The 22,224-nt window shown below is 37.5% G+C and overlaps 1 protein-coding gene across 2 annotated transcripts in view; it reads left to right on the forward strand.

Moving 5' to 3' along the window:
- Positions 1 to 12,926: 12,926 nt before the first annotated feature.
- The window catches only part of pico (ras-associated and pleckstrin homology domains-containing protein pico), a 58,156-nt gene continuing 48,858 nt past the window's right edge, over positions 12,927 to 22,224 (forward strand). For both annotated transcript variants that reach the window (XM_076134341.1, XM_076134343.1), the window contains exon 1: positions 12,927 to 13,186. The gene's annotated coding sequence lies outside the window, so the exon portion shown is untranslated. The remainder of the gene's footprint in view (positions 13,187 to 22,224) is intronic.

The following is a 22,224-nucleotide window of genomic DNA, read 5'->3' on the forward strand; positions in this document are numbered from 1 at the left end:
GGTATCTATTAGAACAACTAATATAATTAAGACTGGCGGGTTTTATTAAACTACTAGCTTCTGCGCGCAACTTCGTCTGCGTGAAAGCATTTCCCGAGGAAAAAGGGTCCTATGGGCCAATTCAGCGGGCTTATCACGTATTTCAGTTGACAACTATTGTGCGTTCAGTTAATGGTCTCTTTTCAGTACATTGCTGTTTTGACGTAACGTGTTAATGACTATAATCTGAGAGAGAAACTAATCTACAAATTGTTTTAGGTTATAAATTAAATAAATATGTATTATGTATTGTTTGTGTAAAAGAGCAACAAACATACATACATCCATCCATCTATACTTGCAAACTTTTGCATTTATAATATTGTAGTAGGGTTAGTGGGATATTCTTAGCATCAAATTAATCGAGAGATAATGTAGGAAATGAAGAGTAATTGCAAGCTTCGAAGTTTGCATTGTATATTAGAGGAATAAGTCGCTGAGAAAAATATCTACCCTACAAAGTTTTCTTACGTATAGCTGTCTCCAGACGACTTGAACACAAATATTTGTTGATGAAAGCAAAATAAACGCAGACATAGGGTTAAGACTATCGGTTGACTCTTCTACCAATCTGGAGATCGAAGCGCAATAGGTCACGCCTTCACTATCTTTTTTGTCTCTATTTCGTTGCTAACACCTGCATCTGCCCATACCCATGTATTAAGCATATACCTGAGGGGCTATCACGTATTTCAGTTGACAACTATTTGAAAGCCGCTATGTAGTACATTGTTTTCTCTCTTAGAACATAGTGATTAACACGTTACGTCAAAGTAACAATGTACTGAATAGTGATAGTGACCATCAATTTGACGTACACTAGTTGTCAACTGAGATCCTGCTGCAATCTGAGTGGAGTGCAGGGTTATGTGGGACTACCCCGCCAGACGGGGACCCACTGAACCACCACGTGACACCGTCACGATCTGCAACACTTTCCTCAATATCGTTTATTATGATGTTGCCGAATTGTTTATGTCTGGCGGCACTTATACACTTTTCATGATATTGACCAACATATCAATCAAACGATACTATTCGAATAAGTAGCAACTATACACTCGATTGTTAAAATTGTAAAAAACCTAAAGAAAAGTACAGGTAATAAGAAGCAGTGAGAAAAATATATTCCTCATTTCATTCAACACTGTAGGAAATAAGTAAGTAGATGTCAGATATAAATCGATGTAATATGTTATTAGAAGGCCATAATCTCTTCACAATGAAACATTATCGATAAAGTTGTCACGATCTCTACAATATAAAATAATAAGTCTATTTCGCACAGATATTAATCTTATCTAAATAAGATGTTTCTGGTAAAATGAGTTGTTGCGAGTAGCAGATTATTTAAAATAATCGGACTAGCCTTTCTTCAAGCTGTTTTGGAGTCGGCTTTAATCTCAGCGCTTTCAGTTTTTACGTGGACCTCTACAACTACTCTACAACCTGGGTTATAACACGTTACCCCTCGGTAAGGTAATGGTTGTCAGACTTGCAAGCTTCTGACTACTGTTAACGACTGTCAAAGTTCTTTAAAAATGATACCCGGGGTCTAAATTTAACATATCTTCCGAAACACGGAAGAATTTGTAATTTTTTTTTAACCCATTACTGTTCCACTTCTGGGCAAGGGCCTTCTTCCAAATGAGGGAGGGGTTAGGCCTTGAGTCAACCATGCTGGCCAAAAGCGGGCTGGGAAATTGGAAATATATGACACAAAATCAATCTAATTAAATAAAACAAAATACTTGCAATACATAATGTGTGGATGACACTTTTATCACTTTGTCCGCCGTTTCTTATTTTTTCGTGTTCAAATACACAACACACAGACACACAGTTCGCACGATCCTATGATACTAAGATACATTATGTTTACAGATAGCTGTTTAGTACCGCAGAGGAAGTTTAGTGAATCAATTTCACTTTCGACTGCGGAAGTATGCGTTTAAACTCGACTTGCATACAATTTTGTTCGATAATGCAGTTTAGGAAAGAAGTTATGAAATCCCCGCAGTACGGTACTTACGTCTTCTTCTTGAAGCGCCCAGTTGCGCTCACCGATCGGTAAATGATCCGTGGGTTAAGCAACCCTTGGCGCGATCATTCGATACATGGGTGTCTGCATAGTGGTATTTGAACTGAGCGTCTCCGTGCTTCGGAGGGCACGTAAAACGTCGGTCTCGGTTGTTGTCAATTAAGATAATAGTCGTTAAGCCACGTCAAAGGCCTTCGAGCCGCTTGAATAACTTTGACACTAGGTTGACCACTAATCTTACGATAAGAAGGTACCTACTTACGTAATATAATTATTAAATATGGGGAAATTCGTAACCACAAATTCACTTGACGAAGAACAGTTGTTATACGGAAAATGTATGTAGGTAGAAAATATGGCTTCCTTCCAGACCTTTAATTATAAGCCTTTTCTTGAAATGAGTAAGTTCCTGTTTTTAATGAATTTTTTGTATACCTACGTCACATTTATTTTAATATGAATTTCGACCAAAGTACATTTATTGTTATACTTATAAGGAAAATCTTAATAGGGGAGTGGGATATTATGCTATAGGATTTTATACTACAATAACGAACATACACACATACATAATATCACGGTTGTTATACCTGAAGGACTAGGCAGATTAGTAATACACTTTCGTCGTTAACAATGTTAGTGTAATGTACTTAATAGTCTGTCTAATGTCTCATACTGCGCGCTTTACCAAACTACGGGCTACTATTGAGTAATATTCTAATATAAATAGAAAAGACCAAAGTACCTTTCCCAAAAATCGAACTCGAAACCTCATGTTCAGCTTTCGGATGCACTACTGTCCGTGCCGCAATGGCAAAGTACATTTAAGAATATCGCTAAACATTTTAGAGCACGATATTACTTACATAATATATTAACGCTTTTCCAGCTTGATTAAAGAGCTAAAAGGAAACAAAATTATTTCCTTTGTTATTTTTATTTCCACACAATAATGTATACAATCAATGATTAGTCACAATGATTGATTCATCAATGGACTTTTGCTTCACGTAATAGGTACAACATATAATATAAGAAATGTTTGTTACATGCCTATTGTTTAAAATTTATTTTCCTTCCTAGCACAATTATTTAAATTTATGCCTACTCAACTTATGCTGATTACGACTCGAGGCGTTCCTAGTCATCGCATTTTGCAGGCAGTAAAAGATTACATTTATAAAATAGACCCTAAGAGACTCGCTTTATTGTTGTTCAGCTCTGTTCGAGGTAGTCCATCTAGAGTACCCGTTCGAATAAGGGCGCGTTCCCACTATGTCGTAACGATTAATTTATCGTTGGACGACTGTCGTCTCTAGCTGTACGCATTATAACGATTGTTTGTCGTCAAAAAATTATATCGTTTTGTGACTGTCGTATCTATCCCCAGGCCGTTCTATCACGATAATCTGTCGTCACTGCAAAAAATGTCGTAGACGACAGTAAGTCGTGTCGTTCTATATGTGAACACCTCCATTTAAGCATAGTGGGAACGTGCCCCAACACCTAACTTTACTCAACTATATATTTGACATGTTCTCTTCATGGACTAGGCTAGGTGGTATTCGAACGGGTGCTCTAGATGGACTACCTCCTCAGTTCGATGGAAGTTCCACTGTTTCTTTTCCTATTCGTCCCACATGGTACTTATACTCTCCCTCCATGCCGTACCTTCGACCTCGTCTTCCTCAACCTCAAATGCCTTCATATCAGCTACACTACTGTCCACGTAGTGTTGTGTGAGTTGGGTCACACTCACATAGGTACGCACTAAAATCGAAAAGAAAGCACCTTGAAGACTTGGTAACCCTTTTTGAAATAAATACGCGGCGAATCGGTATCTTTGGTGTGTAGGCTCCGAACCTGTTGGACCCATCGTAATACATTGCTAGATATATTTCAATGTAGTTGCAGGCAACTGTTATATTTAAACTATAAAAAATATAATTCAGAACTTTGAACTTTGACGTACAATTCTTTAAATATACCACGTTCCTATTTCGCAGCAGTCAGCTTGCACCTCCGGTTCCGGCTTAAGGCCAGCTATATCACTTTCAACCTTAAATTGAGTAGGCCTATCACTAAGACTGTGATTTTGGAACCGGTCGTAAAAAACCGATCGCTATTATTATAGCCAAGCCAATAAGCCTCAAGAGGTCACTTGAGGGTAAGGCTCTAAACAAAAATTTACATAAAAAGTGAATTACTGTAAAATAAATTAAAAGGTTGTTAAACATACGTCTTAATACTGTAGATCTTACTTAGCACTTAATATATATATTTACTAACAAACTGATGGCCTATGGTAACTGCTTTCTATAAGATTTCACGCACGAGATACAAAGTTTGAATACAAGATAGGTGATTTAAATTTTCCGTTATTATTAGAAATATAGTGACGCGTTTTGGAACCTGTTTTTTAATCGCTCTTAAAGCTCTGACGTTGCTTAGGTCGAAGTGAATTCGAAGAAACGTTGTTTGTTTATATCCTTATGTTGTTAAATCTGTAGTCTAAAATTAAATATGGTGCAATGGTGGGCGTGGTTACGTTACCAAACTATTGCATTGCACCCGTCATGAAAAAAAGTAGCAACTAGCTTGCCAATGCCGGAAACCTAGTAACATCTATAGCATCAGTCTTGCGCTAGGAAGTAATGAAAATAAAATGATGGTAGTTATAATAATATGCATTAAGCCTCTCTTTACGCAAAGAAAAAGAAGAATACATATATTTGCGACATATTGAAAAAAAGGTCATGGGCAATAGTCCTGTAGAGGTGTGTGCATGTGAATGAAGCAAGGTAGATTTTTGGTTTCTGCTTATAGGACAACGGCGTGATTTTATGTCAGTCTATAAGTATGTATGTACAGAAATATGCTAAAGACGTGGTACATAGAGGCAGTGACATTATAATAACACGAACTAAAAGTACGAGTATTATACTGTAGTATTGTTGCTAGTGTCAGGTATTCGAACTGTGTCGCTTCAGAGAGCACGCAAAATCGACACTTCCTGCTATTTTATTTAAAGCGAGCCGTGAGTCAACCTCATTAACTCATGGATAACCACTACGAGTATTACATGGTCTAGCCAAAAAAGTAGACTTTCGTAATACCTAACTTGAGTGGTAGTGCAAGATTTGTAAGACTAAAGATTGAAATGTTTGATTTAGGGCTTCAACAGACGTTAGAATATTTATTGGGGGTGGTTCGATAAGTTTAATTAAGTTTAATGGTACTAAGTTACTATTGTTGACGAGAACTTAGTCGTGTAGGTATTGTTTAAAATCATGATTTGTAGTTTTTTTGTGACTCCCATATGAAATTGTAAATTCGATTCTGCAACCAGCGTGACTTTACAAGAGCTTCTAGTATCAGAAATGAAGACAGATATACCCCCAATCGAACACATACAAACTCTCGAAATTAAGATATTAGTATTTACAAATCAACTTTTCTATTAAACTTTTCTCGCTGACCTTCTCACGAGTTCATGAGTCAATAATTTCAAGCCACGTGTTTTAGACAAACATTCAACCAGTTTTGTGTGATGAGCTGCCTGCCTGCCTCGCTTAAACGAAACCAATGTCAAGTGCGGACTCAAGCGATAATCATCATCGCAGATGTAATGTTGTCCACTCTCGTATCTCGTATACTATTGCACTTGCAATGACAATCAAGCCTAATTTTCTTGTTAACACTGCTTCAGTTAAATAGGACTTTGTAAACTAACACCTGTCAGTTCCTTATTAATTCTATTTTATGTACACAACACAATCTAAACTCAGTTTTACGTGTTTTAGTTAAATAAGTAAGTGGCACGTGTACTACATTAATAAAGAGGTCAACCTCGCTGTAGACCAATACAACGGGCGTTTGGTTCGTTTTTCTACTCCCCGAACAATTGTTTCAAGTGTTAATTTGTGTCCGTGATTTAATTGCTTCTACAATTCTCAGTAAAACAAGAATCGTCCCTAGCGCGAGGGAAAACCATCATTTCGTAGCCTCTACAGTGGCTATTATAAGAAGATGTAGAGGCGGAAGTATTCAGATATCAGGAGTTAAATGCTCACGTGAAATATTTCTGAGAGTAAATTTTTCCGCATTATATGTTGGTAAACTCTCGCAGTGGGAAGTATGGACAGCGATTCAGAATAATCTCTACTGTAATTTTATACAAAAGATAACAAAAACAACTTATTGAAATGAGATAACCGTGTTTGAAACGTGTTGAATACTTACTGACAACGAATGAAAATAAACGAGCGACACAGTTATACGCTATACAACACAATAAAAATGTGGATACAGGTAGAATGGAATCCAATACGTACTCGCGAGATTGAAAACCCGAGAGTCGGAAATTAAAACGACGTCTTCTAACAATTTCTGTTACAGTGCGGTGGGCACACAGCCATCCTTGTCGCCATCAGCATAGTAAACTCAAGTAAAGGTCATTGTGCACGGCGCCTTGTGCATGCCAATGAACACACATGCCATTTCCGCAAAACACTTCCACTGGCGCGCATCCTATTTTACTAGCATCGCTACTACCTACACCATAATAATAGGATGCGTTGCGTTTACATTTTCCTTTTTTACGTTGCGTGTTCGTATGGTCTGTACTGCGCCTTTCATTTGCATTTGATGCAATTGCGTCGTTCTCGTGTCTACTCACTGAGCTGTCACCATCGGTGAGCAACTATAGCGATAGATTTTTTGTTTGTGAGGTGATACCAGATACGGTCGAGAGCAATCAATGGCTTCACTTCAAAGTCATTGCTTTTGAATATCCAGTATTATTTTTTTTCTTATATGCATTATATTTTACTCTGCTAACTAACCTATATCATGTTCCTTATCTTTGGTTATGATAGTCGTCTTCTGATTATTACTGCGTTGGGGTAAATCCAAGTAAACCAAAAGATGGGTTTGTCCAAACGCCTAGATAATTCTTGTAAATATCTGCACCCGCTCAAAAGCGTGACGTTGTACATTCAACTTACGTGTATATTTTAGGAAACAATCGTCATCGCGTAATATAATGTTGCATTTCATTTCGGGTGACAATTTGTGTTGACTGCTGACTCATTTTAAGAATAATAAGTAGCTGTAAATGGTTGTCATACCGCAAATGGACAGCGGAATTCTTTCTTTTATGTAAGGCTTGTCTCAGACGATAAAAATATTGTTTTGTTCACATCGTAGCAAAATCCAGACAATCGGACCGACCCAAACCGGTGAGCCGTAAGTATCTCATAATATGTTAATATATCGAGCAATCAAACTATTGTGTATTGTGGTGTCTCGTGGTGTTAGTGCAAAACCATACTGACATTATAAATGAAAAAGCAAACATGTTTCGGTTATTTTGCCACGATTTAGCTATTGTGAGGTGTCAGAATGAATACCTAAAAGATGGAATCTTGAGAGCCGGATAAAGTTATGTTTAAAGCGCATTTACCGAAAGCACAGCAGTCGAGAATCCATAGAATTTGAAGGAGTATATATAAGTATTATACAGTTTAGGCGTGAGTGGAATTTTTAGAGAGTGGATCGTCGTGTGTTATGCGCTTAAGTGCGTTGTCCTCCAGTGATATTACAAGATAACACCTACGCTTTATTGTGATCCCATAGGCGGGGAGCCATTGTGCGGCGCTCCGGTGACTTCGACTCGGAACTTTTTATGGATACTCCTATAGATATGTATCTAAATAACAGTTATTATCGGTAACTGTGACACAGCTGTAAATATGCGACTTCATGAGTTTGTCCGCAGACAATATGCCTCAAAACCTAAAAACACCAAAATTAAAGCCGTGAATTTGTTTTTGTATGAACCTGTCAAGTAAGTGTTCCGCTTACTTACAATTACTTGTTAGGCCTACGATATAAGCTAGCGGTTAAAAATAGAATACATACTGCTACTTTCGGTCTACGGCTCTATCTGAAAACTCGGGCATTGCTTCACGATCCATTAGTAGTTCAGTGCCAGGGTGCTTCAAATGACATAGCACCATAATCATTCTGACAGCTTCAGGCTTAATTAAGTGCTAAATGTCTCTAGGGTCAACAAATATGAGTCACGGATATTTTGCCACTGGGACTAATGGTCGCAAAATCGGCATAAGTCCGTACCAAAACAGAATTTCTTGGTAGATTCTGCTTAGAATCTGCGGACGAATTCGAATTCCTAGCGGACGAATCAGTACCTAGAAGCGTCTTATGTAGTAAGAGAGTTAGTCCAAGGTTTTCGCTTCTTGGTTAGACTGACTGACTGTATGAAGGTAAACAAAGACACCATAATCTTCAAATAGCCTCACCACAAAATCACATGTGTTGATTGTCTTCCACCACAGGTAATACACCATAATAATAACCATGCTTGATGACAATGTGACTTAATAACACATAAATACAAAATAATATGGAACCGATTTCAGTGACCGTGCGTAATCGTTAACGACCATCACAAATGAATTGAAGAATATTGTTATGAAAAACATTTAACTGATAATCTAAACGAGATTGCACAGATGAAATTGTTCTAATTTATGCACTATTTCTTACTTCACTTGTTGAAAAATTATTTATAGCTAGAGTGCAAAAGCAACATCAATAATGTTATAAAACCTTTTTTTTATTCCAGAGTATTAACTCTCATACATACGTTTCAAATCCATGACATTATGCCAAGATCCTTACTTGTATTATAAATGTAAAATTGTCTTCGTTTATTTGTCTTTCTTTTACGTGAAACCGGCAGAACCAAATGGGATCAAAATTACACTATAAATAAGATTACATCTCGGGAAAGGACATGGGTTACTTTAATCCTCGGGCGGAACGGCTAACATTGCCTTATATTCTTACATTACATAAATATACACAACACTTAGCATAATTAGAGTATATATAACAAAACAGCATATTCAGATTGATATTCAGATACTTTTTTGCTTGAAATAGAAGTTTCTAGAAGCCCAAACTGAGTAAAGAAGTTGTCCTAACGTTTTATTGTATGGATGAATCGCGACAAAAAGATACGATTGTCAAGCAAGTGACGTTGATATAGAATATTGGTCAAGTTGAGGTTATGCAACATTAAGTAAGGTGTAATAAGCAAGTAATAGTGATTGTTGTCACCGCGGCAGATGCAAAAAACTGACACAAAATCACGACAGAAATGTTGCCGCGATATACTTTTCTACATTGTTACCTGCAGCCAATTATATTCAACTTATCTTTACTAATAGTAACAGTTGCAGAGGCTGTTTGTATGTTTAAACTTGTTATGTAAGTGGTAAATCTCGGGTACTGGTTCAATTCTTAAGTCGTGTTAGTAAGGAGCTGCATTATTACGTTAGCCAGAAATTGGGCGAGTCACAATGCGAAGGAATAAATTATTAGAAGTTTGTTCATGTACTGCTAGAAACTTAATGTTTTGAGCAGTTTGATATTTCCATTAAAGTCAATGAGTAACTGGTAGAAATTCATAGATAGAAATGAAAATGGTCACCTATGGTACAAGAATCATGAAATTTTTTGATTAAACATCGTAGAACTTATCGCCTAGTAGCTAAGAAAAAGCATTGATCAACGATTAGTTTTCGTTATAGAAAACTCAGTCGTGTTAGAAACGTAGAAAGCGTTTGTCTAAACCTTTTTTATATAACAAACAATAGTGCAACGGCTTTGATCTGCAGATAATGCTATTTACAAGGTCCAATGTCTGATAAAGAACGATATTATAAACCATGACGATGACTGAATAACTGTAAAATACGAGTATTTGTTACAAATTTTAATGAACAATGGGTGTTTTATACTCGTATTTCCATAAATAACGGGCAATTAATTCGACTTTACCCAAAGTTATGGTACCAGCTATGTCAGATTTTGGTAAAACCTTAGCGTTAATTCTCCAAACTTAGTTCAGTCACAAGCATCATCATTGTCTTCACCTTATCCCACGTCACGTAGGGGCGGTACAGCATATTTTACTAGTATAACTATGCTGCAAGGAGATTTGATAGATTTTTTGCAAGTTTTGCAACTGGCTCTATCATTGAGCATTCTTCAAATAACCAGAAATGTTGAGGGGAAATGAGGACATTTAGGATATAGCCAGTAGTGGGACTTTGGGACACTGCAACTGTAGAGGGAAAGTTGGTAAAGGCTACAGTGAGTCGGGGAGGTGGGGATTGTATGCCTGAAGGTCTCAATTCTATGATCACACTGATCCATAAGTAAAGACATCCCAGAACCATTAGGGTAAGTAATAAGCATTGAACCTTATTGCCAAAAAAATTGTAGTTTTATCATTGCAACATCGTAATTTTGTTCAACTTTCCAGTTAAATTAGTGAGCAATGCTTGACATGGGCCTTAAGGAAAAATATTTATTTGGGCCTCCTCTGACGTCATTAAGACTGCCTTTATCTAAAATATGGCGACTGTAAAAAAAATTGCAAGTTAAGTCTTGATCAGGGTCAGTTATCTCTTTAAATTGAGTTTGATAATATTTATAGATTTAGGAAGCTGCTTAACGGTCCTTTGCCATTGTCCTATCTATCCACTATTGCTTACTGTTACTTCGATTTCTATAGCCCATTTAAGGTTGGCAAATCCTACCAAAATCATTTAAAGATCATCCTTAACATAAACATTCAGTAAAAAATAGCCAAGTCTCGATGGGAATGCTAGTTTTTCTATATAAAAATTAAATCTTAGACAATGTTGAGCCAAGTCTAAGGTATCTTGCTGCAATTTTTTCTATGTAAATATCTAAGCTAGCAATCTATCTGTAATCTTTGATTGAACATTGTAAATGGCCGTTTATCGTGTTTACCGTAGACCAATGTTTACACATTATTGTTTTCCATCCTTTAAATTACGTAGGTCTGTACTGGTTAAAGTTGACTTAAATCGGAGTGCAATTGAGTTTATTGTACATCAATGACAAGTGGTCATAAAACCTTGTGTCTATCGTTTTTTTAAGAGACCTAAGTCAAGATCAAATGGATAAGTTTTTGCTGTCGATAATTGTTTTGCTGCAAGTACCTGTGTTTAATGCATATTATTATTATTGTATAGAGAAACAGATCGTTGACGCAAGCCAGGGTAGGGTTACAAATAAAAATTTAAACCCACTAATGTGCTGGGCGGCCATGGAATTGGCAAAGGTCTCAAGGAAGGCCTGCAACTAGATGGTCGGACGACATTGTTAAATGTGTAGGGCCGAAATGGATGAGACAAGCGGAGGACCGTATAAAGTGGCGTGCTGAGGGGGAGGCCTATACTCAATAGTGGGTAGAAACGGGCAGATTAGATAGATAGATAGAATGTGCTGGGTAAGTGTCTCCTCCCGTAATGAGAGAGGGCTTAGGCCTTGAGTCCACCACGCTGGTTAACTGCGGGTTGGGGACTTTGAATACCTTCAAGAACTGTCCTAAAGATCTTTCAAGCATGCAAGGTTGCATCACGATGTATTCCTGGAACAAGCGATAATTATTACTAATACACACATAACTTCAAATAGTCACTGGTGTGTGCCTCGGGTTGGAACTTTCAACCACTTGCAAGGGAGGTGCCAACTTATACCATCTGGCTATCACTGCTCTCAACAAATATCTGACAAAAAATATGGACTATGGTTATGTTTGTAACTTTACGATGCATGCAATATCAAGTCGTAAAGGTCTTCGGCTTCTAGCAAGTCTATGTTTCATTCACTAGTACATAGTGTGTCGAAGGGCCTTGTGAAGACTGGCAAGAAAAACACATAACAACAACAATCTATTGCCGCACAAGTTCAATCTACGAAGTTGGGGAGACTTATTGCCGTTCTTGATTAGGCATTAAAGTCAACGGTAATGAAGAATCATTACCTCACCGTTAAAACCAATCAAAGTCACAAAAACAAAGTTATGTTCTCTTGTTTTGATTATTGGGGTGGTATTTATGAAGAGCCTGACTCCAACATAGTTTGGAAAAAAGGCTAAGCTGATATTTGTGAAAAGCCTGCAGCTCGTAATAGGTTCTGCAAATTTTGGCCATAACTAACTAATTCAGATTGGGGTCGATTTTCCAGGTCCAGGGCAAGTAAGGAAACTTTTATGTAACTGCTGCGTTCAGTTGTCTACTATGTAAAGGTAATGATAAAGTTAAGGAAAGCGAGTATCTATTACGAAAGGAAGCTGGTAATATATTCGCCATCCAGTCTCTTAAAATGCATGTCGTCCTGGTCCGAAAGCTCACCAAACATGCCGTTAATTGGTATTTGGTACAGATAGTCCACGGCTCCTAATTGAAAAAGAAGAGTGAGAGAGCTGGTCAATTGTATGGCTAAGAAGAGATGTAAAACACAAACTGTGCTATATTACTCATAGGTATAGATTATGAAGAAGTCGTTCTCAAAGTTAAGAGCATCATATATTTATTTTCTAAGACCACAAACTTGTTAAGTGTGTTTTCACATCTATTTACGTATTTATATCCTTATATTGGGGCCGACTTCTAGTTCCATGTATTCTAACCAGATTATTATAAGCCAGTACTTTGATACCTTGGCAATACTAACGGCACCTATGGCACAATCTTAGAAAAAATATTTGGTGCTGCTAAAAAATATTACTTTAACGGACAAAAAGTGAACTACTTGACATCTCTTTATGTTAAAAACTTCTTCAGATGTTAACTAGATGGCGCTAGTTTACGTTGTGATTTGTGTTAATGCAATGCTTGCTCACTAGATGGCAATGTTAAGAGTTTCTAATGCGCAGCTATGACATCGTACCAAATGTGTGGTATACAAACTCACGCTTCCGCCTACACTCGGTAAGCGAGTTTAGGTATCGTAGTGCTATGATACCAGCGGCGGAGTCACGGTACGGACGTACACTCTGAACGAATCGCTCTTCTCCCGAGTTGATTTATCGACGGAATGTGCACGCTGTGCCGACACGGCTAACACACTTCGTGAACATTTTGAAAGTGAAAATAATATTTAAGACACTATTGTTATTGTAATTAATAATGTTATTTGATTTGTGCTAAAAGACTGGACTTGTTATGAACATTCTTGGAGCGTGATATCTGGAAATTGGTGAGTGTACTTTGTTATATTTGTTGTTGTGATAAGCTGTGTCTAATTATTTATTATTTAAGTATTGGCCTCATTTGCCGATCTAGTTAAGTACTAAATGCCGGGTGGAGATGTTCCTAAATTAAATGTAACAACAGGCACCGGCTAACTGGCAACGACTGTTTAATTTAGGCGCCCTAAGTTCGTAAACCTATTTTACGTAGTACCTTCACTCTGAACAAAATATTTCTTGCAGATTTTTTGATGATTGCTCTTCAGAAATTAATAAATTGACGATGATATAATGTTATTAAACTAATAAGAGTATACTTAGTTAAAATTTTATAAACAGTTCTTGACGGTAAAGTGAGTACCGCGTTTAATATTGCCTTAACGAGTATCGAGTCGGTATTTACGAAGTAATTATTAATCTGTGTCGTGTTCCGCATAAGGAGACATTAGCAGAGGTAGTAGTCAGTTGCCGGTAACTTATTAGATGTGTCGCAACTTGGGAGAACTCTATAACGGGCAGATCATTTAGATAATTACACATATTATCTGCGGCAGATAATCGCACGTATTACAGCAGCTCCTCGCTAAGTAATTTGTTAATTTGCTATGCCTTGTTCCTGCTTTGCTTTCCTGTTTCTTATCTGTGAAAAATGTATTTTTGTATATCTGTCTTTAAACTATGTACATTTGTTTATACTCTGTACCTACTTCAATATCATGAAACCGAAAAGCTTCGGTAATATTGACGGAATCGATATCGACAAACAATGTTTTTTGACTAACTACGAAAAGTTCCCAATATAAGGGACACGACACCCTCGACTAGGACTAAGTACAATATTATCCAATCACATTTTAATTATTCCCAAGGTGTGTTAGTTATTCAAATGATATTCTCGCCACTCTCTAAGCGTTGGTGTTCCGGGGGAGGGTACCTACTGGTTATAAAATCAGTGACACGAAAATTAACGAGGTTCGTTTAGGTTCAAAGCAGGATACGGGAGTGACCGGCGGAATACATGAAAATGGAATCATTTAAGACTGCGCAAAAGGCGTCCACTGGCTAAGTAGAACATTTGGTCGGTTATGAATAAAACAGCTGTGAAAACCGAGATGGCGCAATGCTCCTCTTATACAGTTCATGTACCTAGTCAGGCCGCGTGACCAATTGACAGGCACGCCACATGGATCAACTTAAAACACTCGGAGCTCTGAACACTTCAACAAATTGTTTTGATTGCATAACTATGTTGATGAAGAACAGACTCTGAACTCTGCAATCTACATTACATTGTAGAATTATGTGTATCGACAGCGACTTGTCATTCTAGGTATTCAGTTGTGACTAAGTAGTTACTTACACGCTAGGTTCGTTTACCTGTTCGCTATTTTCTCCGACTGTCGCTGAAAATATTGCTGAAACTGAGACAATAGATGACACAGATAATACACGCGGCATTGTTACTTGTATTTCTAAGGATTTAATACATATACCGAGTCTAATATAAGGATAAAAATAAAGATTACCTAACTAGCGTTTACCGTTCTATTTGGTAGCCACAAACTACATTTGAACGTTTATTACGTCTCCGACAATTATCGATTTCTTAGTCCATCGATTTGTTATGGGTTGTTTGCACGGTTTTATATTGTTTATTACAAATTGCAACAGACAGAGAAGAATCCAAAATTATCTATTCAATCACGAAAAGTTTGATTATGCAAGAGTTTATAAACTCGTAACTTTACCACTAAAACTATGACAACTTCGAACTTTCGTTCCTGGCTCCCTGGCGTGAAGAACATGACCTTTTCCTGTTTTTAAATATACCTATTTACACAATTAGTAATATGAAAGCATACATTCGAAGAAACCAATATCCAATTAATAAAGTAAAGAATAAGTTGCCTAGGCTCAATTACGTCGGTATAATTAAGAGATAAAAGAGATAAAAATCGCTGCAAATGCAGGAAAACATTTTTCAACCAACTCGTACACGAGTGTCTTGGACTTTCTGTTTTCTTTATTTTATTTTCATCATCCGTTAATTAAAGTACGTGTACACAGCATCTAGGTTCTAGATGCTATAAAAACATAATCAGATTTTCCCAGAAAATCGGATCCAAAAGTTTCAGACTCTTTTCATGAACATTTTCTCCTTGAAAAACGACGTCCGAAAATGTAATATCATTGCAAGTAGCTGCAAAAGCAAATCTGCCTCTTGCGTCAAAGAAAATCTTTTTCACTTCAAAAAATATTTCAAGTCGGTGCAAAAATGCTCCAAGTATTTTCCCTCTAATTGGTAAAGGAACTAAGAAGGATTGAATTTTACTAAAGAATATTCAATCTATAAGAAAATTGCGATGGCGACGGTGACTTCCGTCACTAATAAAATAAAAAGCTTACGCCTTATGAAAAATCTCGGTGAATTCTCTTAAAATAGTTAGACTTAAAAAATAAATGTTCGTAAGAATTTGTAGAATAACTTTTCTATCTCTTTTATGTAAAGTATGAGAAACCACAGTCATGAGGCTGATCTTATCTTTGATATAGTTTTATAATAAAAGAGATAATATTACCTATGTCTCATAATCATATAACTTACCAAAGGCAGTCTCCAAAAGGTGTCAATAACACAATCTTATTGGAAATGAAAGCAATTATATTTGAGTACATTTAATTCCATCCCAATAATTTTTCAGCAGAAGAATTTCTTGAAGGTTTGATAAGAGTAAATAAATAAGAAAAAATACAGTCTAATATCCAAATGGTATTCATCAAACTAATTTCTTTTCGTCACTCAAGACTAAAAAGTCCTTCGCTGTCCTATTCATTCATGAAAAGCACTCCACAATTGTAAAATGACGAATGAATGTTAATAAATAAAAGCTACTTGAAAACTGAAAAGGAGTAATTTCCGTATTAAAATTACGACTGTTCAATGTAAATAATCATAGCAATAAGTACTGTTTTTAGTAACGTTTATTTTTTGACTAGCTGACCCGTACAACTTCGCTTGCGTCACATATGAGAGCCTTGATTTTTCCCGTTTTTGTAACATTTTTCACTGGTGCTCTGCTCCTATTGGTCGAAGCGTGATGATATAACCTATAGCCTTCCTCGATAAATGGGCTATCTAACACTGAAAGAATTTTTCAAATCGGACCAGTAGTTACTGAGATTAGCGCGTTCAAACAAACAATCAAACAAACAAACTCTTCAGCTTTATAATATTAGTATAGATGAAAAAATGTAAGCCTGTGTTCGGTAAACGTAATAATATAGTAACACGTACGTTTACCGCGTTTTGCGGTATGTCCCATAATTGGTGACGTTTTCATTTAATTTGCCGGACCGCAGACATGTCGTCAGATTCACGATTGATCATTATTTATATTGATGGGAACAAGTCCCGATGTAAAATTAAATTGGTTTACTTTTTGCGTTGTTAGCGGTTATTGTCGTTTAACTCTTCCTTGCGAGCTTTTGAATTTCTCTTTATAGCTGCTTCGTTAACAACAGCTGGGTCCGATGTTCTACGAGAGCGTTTCAGCTAAAAAATACTCTGTTTTTTTTCTTTCTTTACTTTTATACTCTCATTTTAACAGTCACCTAGCTATTCGCGAACAAGGGACATTACAGTACAGTAAAATACGTTTTTTGAAGCTATCGGGTTCATAACATCATCATTTAATTTTATTAATTCTTAAGATTTATACCCAAAGAAGAAAATACATAAATACTTGCCCGTATACATGATATGATCTGATCATCATTACATCTGTCGTAAACATAGCCCAGTACATAATATCCACAAATGCTCAGAATTGCTGCGTAATTAGTTTATCGATATTGACCACAAGCAGCCAAGACGGTCTATATCAACATAACACGAGTACTGAGTAGATAACCAATATCTCCATCCAATTTCACAGTGCTATAGTTATGAATGAAACATCGAGGTAATAACTGGCTAACTAAATCAAACGCCAGGCCGCAGGGTAAATCGCCATTGATTCGATTCATTAGTAACAGTTGATGCGCTTAATTTGAACGTTCGTGAGTAAATACGATACACAATTTCAGTCAAACATGGACTTAACGTGATACACACAGATATTTCGCTTGTCACAATATAGCGCATAACCGCAATTTCGTGCTCGGAGCGTTAATTTTCCAATTCCGCAAATTTGTGGTAAAACGTAATTATCCATTGTCTGAAACAGATCAATAATGCGGAACAAAATGCAATGTTGTTATTATTACGGTTGTCCGTGAAATGCCATGTGTGATATTCAATATTGTATCTGCAACTCGATACGAACCGCGGCGGTCGCTACGACACTCGTCGTCGATTTATATCCTTTATTTTATATTTTTCTTATGTCCTAGGAACAGAACACGTGCCTATCATACCGTTTAATCCAAGAGATGATCTGCTTTCCTTGGAAAACTTTGAAGAAAATTACAAAATCTACTTACGTAATATTAAGTGCTCTTTTTATCAAAGCTAACGCTAGACGAACGACATGAATTTTTAATGCGTCTGCTCAGGACAAAGTCTAAATATCAAATCTAAATTCACAAGGTCTCTGTAAATATGCTCCATGTTGCTCAATATCTATTTGCCCCGCTCTCGCATTGCATTTTGCATAAAATATTCCTAGTTTAAAGTCTGGTATACTTTCTCAAGACAAGGCGTATAAGGCGCACTGATTCGATTTAGTGTGACACGTTAAGGAAATTGCTATAGACTCACACGCTCGGCTCGGCGCGGCGTCGTAAAATGAACATCATCACTATGAAGTTATCTTCAACCAAGCAGGAATCTTTTTAATATAAACTGTGGCATAATATCAAGCTTTAAGCGCAGAAAAGATTATGTTACGAGCTTTAAGTTATCTCGAGAATACGCAAGTTTGTGCAATTTTTTTTCTGTTTTTAACGTAACTGACATCGTATAATTAAATAACTATACCTTAGCCCTCCCAGAAGACGGGAGAGGAGAGAATGTGGGAAAGCTTCTATAGAAATAAATATGAATCAGCTGCAGCGAAAGAAATGCAATTTTCCACAAAGTTGTGTAAAAACTAGCATTTGAACGTATTAAGGGATTATTCTCACAGAAGGCGAGACGGGCTGCGTGGCCCGCGGCTCTGGCACGGTAACGGGCTGAGCCTTCAATGCAAAAAGGCACATAATACTACTCACACAAGTAAATGTACTGTCTAGAACATTTTCATAGCGAGTAGCGGGTGTACATTCGTTGATAAAGTTAGGATTGTGTTCAAATGCTATAGAGATTGGAGATGCATTGTGATGCCTCAGCTTCCCCTCGTCTCACTTGCTTCCTCACTTGTTGGTTCTGTATTTCCTCCATCCCTTCGATTTCCTTTACAATATCGCACCTAGTTATTGACTAGTTGCATCTCAAAGATTACATTGTGCTTGGGATTATTTTCGCTTCAAAAATCCCTTACTTTTTTGGCTTAAAATTGGAGGTAAAATTAAGGTCTTCATAAATCAGATAATAGAGCCAATACCTACGAAAGTCATGTCCTATCGTGCGACTCTACATTTTATATCTAAACAATATGAAACGTTGATGAGCTTTTGATAACTTAATACTATACCTACTCACTGATACTCACATTTATTTTACTGCCTAGTAGGTACATTTATTTTGTTAAAACGCTCCAAGTACATTGAGTGACTTGACGGCTACGGATCTAAGATCAAACATAGTAAATATTCTCTTATCCCAAAATACAAACACCGTCTATTTTCCCTTAATTAATATGGATTACTAAAATTCGAACTATTGTTGAAGTTTAATTAACTACGGACATACCTCACCATCAAATGAAAGCGTCGGTTGGTGTTAAAACAGGGCTGTGTTGTCAGAATACAATTTGATTACAGCTGACAGTCGGATGAGTCACTGCCCTGCCCGCTGCGGTGCGGCGCGAGGGTGCGCCAACACGCTCCTGTCGCACTGCATTACCAGCCCAAAACAAATACTTACATCATTTTAACTACAACCTAATTCTACAGTGACGCACCAACTAGTTCCCTAAACATAAAGTAAAACTTCCTTACTGTCTACCTGTAGCATGCAGCGTCATTTTCCGCCAACTTACCAGACGATCCCAAGGTCTACATCTATTATATAATTAAAATTTTGCCAATCATATCTCTCGTAGAAACATTGTGAGTGAAACAAGGTCGATCCGTCGGAGCCGGCGAGCTTGGTACTGCTTTTGCCTAATTGTGAGTTACATTAGTTAGGCATACCTAATATACATAATAGAAATCCGCTGTAAGACGTTCATTCACCTCGAGGGAGATGGTCGGGTGCGGCGGGGTGTGCGCCAGGGTCGAGAGGCGCGGGGGCTGCGGGCGGGGGCGGGGGGCACGACTCGGTCCCAGTATATGGCACCGAACCACGCGACGAGCTTCCGTTCGCCGCCGCCCTGCTATGCCTCCGACCGATTAGATTGGAGTAGATCTATGTCCGCAGGAAAAACCAGTCATACGTCACGAGGGATGGCACACGCACAATACGTCACTTAGCCAAACTTACAATTTTTTACGTTAATCGTTCGTCGTTTGTCTGAAGCTGACCCTCTACTTTCCCATCTCGTTTTAATCATTAGTTGGTAAAAGTGCAATCCCAATAGCTGTACCTGATGCGTGACTATAGAAAACGAAAAAGTAGTTACATAATTAATGCCAGAACACTAGCAGCTGCCAGGACCGAAATATAAAAGTTTGTTTTTTGCTCGTGTATAGTTTGTTTTGCAACTTTCCGTTTTAGTTCCGAGAGTGCTTTCTATCGTAATAGGTTTAACAGTACACTTAGTGATGTGGCATGACAGCGGCGCCTCGCTTATCGATAGCCGAACAATAAAAGGTCAACCCTTGACCCAAGTGTCGACAATCGGAGCAATGCGTCCGCGCACTGTTCGCCGGAAATATTCCATTAAATGAGAGTTAAAACGTCACCGACGATGATGGATCACTAACTTTGCCGTCATACCGAACACAAGCAGTTAATTTCCGCCGTCATGTTACCATGCAAATAAATAAACTGTATCTAACATAGCGGGTTAAGTGTAGAGATAAGCGGGGCTGAGTCGATGAGCCCGCGCTCCGGCCGCGCCGTAACCGCGCCGCGCCGCTCCGTACGGCCCGCGCCGGTAGTCATGCGACGATTCATCACTGTGATTTAGGTAAGCCACTCGCTCATTATTCATATTGTAATAACTAAATATAGAGCACTCAAATATGTAAGCAGCGTCGGAATGACATAGATTATGGGGCTATGATTTGTGTGTTTTGTTTTGTTTTAAGCTCCAAGATGAGCAATAGGCATTTTGAAACGATATTACTTAGGTCACTACTTATATTTTGAGCCTCGACGAATCTGATTGTTTAAGACCTCATTTGGTGTTTTTATCGTAAAGTTTGACCTTTTTGACTACTACATTCCTAAGAAAGTTTTGAAATCTGCGCTGAAAATATTTTCAATATCGTCGATCGAAAATTGTAAGTGTGCGGGAAAATGGTATTAGGATGTTCAAATTTTCGTGCAAATATTTTTTACGACTTTCGACGTGACTTATAGAAACAGTCGTGTCTATATCAACTTATTTATTATTTTGGTGATAAAGTCCGATCTTTTGAAAATTTAAAACGCTAATATGTAGAGTTCTATCATGATTATTTTTCCCTCACCAATGAAATTCCTGAAGGTCGTCCAAGGTCACCAGTTGTGTCCGGAAAAATCGATGCTGTGCGAAAATTTATTATGCATTTTCGTTTCCTGATACATCAATAGATCGATACAATCCTATACATTATTTCCACTCTTAGATATAAAATATTTGGAGAGAACATTTCCGTTTAGAAGTTTTTTTCTAAATGAGCCAATTTTTTTTCTACAATAATTCGCAAAGGTACTCGCGCCGATTAGTGCGAACAAATGCTTGAAAATTCTATCGTTTTGCTTCAAAATACATGTATCAAATCGTGACAGACCACAGATTTAGGATCTATGCGCAAGAGTCGAAAAGAAGACGTCAGTCGACTTTATGGATGCATTAAGATGAACCAAATCCAGAAAAAGATTTTCGCACTCGAAGCACTTCAAAACAAATAGTCCCCTGATTTTTTATAAAAACTTTGTCACGGCCCAAAATGTCTTTAGAAAAATGGAGAATGGTTAATTCTTATTGATTTACAATCAAAAGTTTACCGAAAGACTGGTTTAAAATATGGAAAAACCACAAAATCCTACAGGTCGAGTGCCATAATGACAACGCCCGCCCTAACGCATCTTGTTAAACAACCGGCTGTTATGTGCACGGAAATAATCGAATAAATTAGTTTCTCGCCATACACTACAGTTTAACATCAAATGACTTTATTAAGTTCCAAAACGTCAAGAATAAATAGCATTAATCTTGATATTTCATCGGCACAAGAAACAGGTAATGCTTTTAAACACCCTGTTTTTGAGGGGTCTTCGGGAAAGAAAAAAAAATATTAAAAAAATATTTCGATCAGATAAAAATCTATCTAGATCATGCATAAGAATACCCGAGAACACGATAAAGTAGTTTTCACTCACATATTTACCGTTTTTCATAGTTAGGCTCAAAATATAAGTAGTGGCCCACGTATTAGGAGTATAAAAAACTGACGCTACTTTTAGAACAGACATAAACAATCCACATCAAAAGCGCAGGATATTTCATTCTGTGGAAAGCACTCGGTAGCTTATTTATAGAACTCGATTAAATGTGTAATAAAGTTAGAAGTGCGGAAAATCGAGGAAAACGTCGTCAGCGCGGAACAGTTCAGCGCTTTTTAGTTTCCGTCGTGCAGCCGAGTGCAGTGCAATGTACGTAAGCGAGAGTTCCCGCAGTGCAGCCAGCCACGGCCAGGGTACGTGTGGTACAACGACGACACAACGACACAACACGTAGCCTTATCGTCGCCGTGAGGCATGTTGGTTGCCGGAAGCGACTTCCGCCGCCGCGCG

The sequence above is a fragment of the Anticarsia gemmatalis genome, chromosome Z (genome assembly GCF_050436995.1).
Source record: "Anticarsia gemmatalis isolate Benzon Research Colony breed Stoneville strain chromosome Z, ilAntGemm2 primary, whole genome shotgun sequence".
NCBI lineage: Eukaryota > Metazoa > Arthropoda > Insecta > Lepidoptera > Erebidae > Anticarsia > Anticarsia gemmatalis.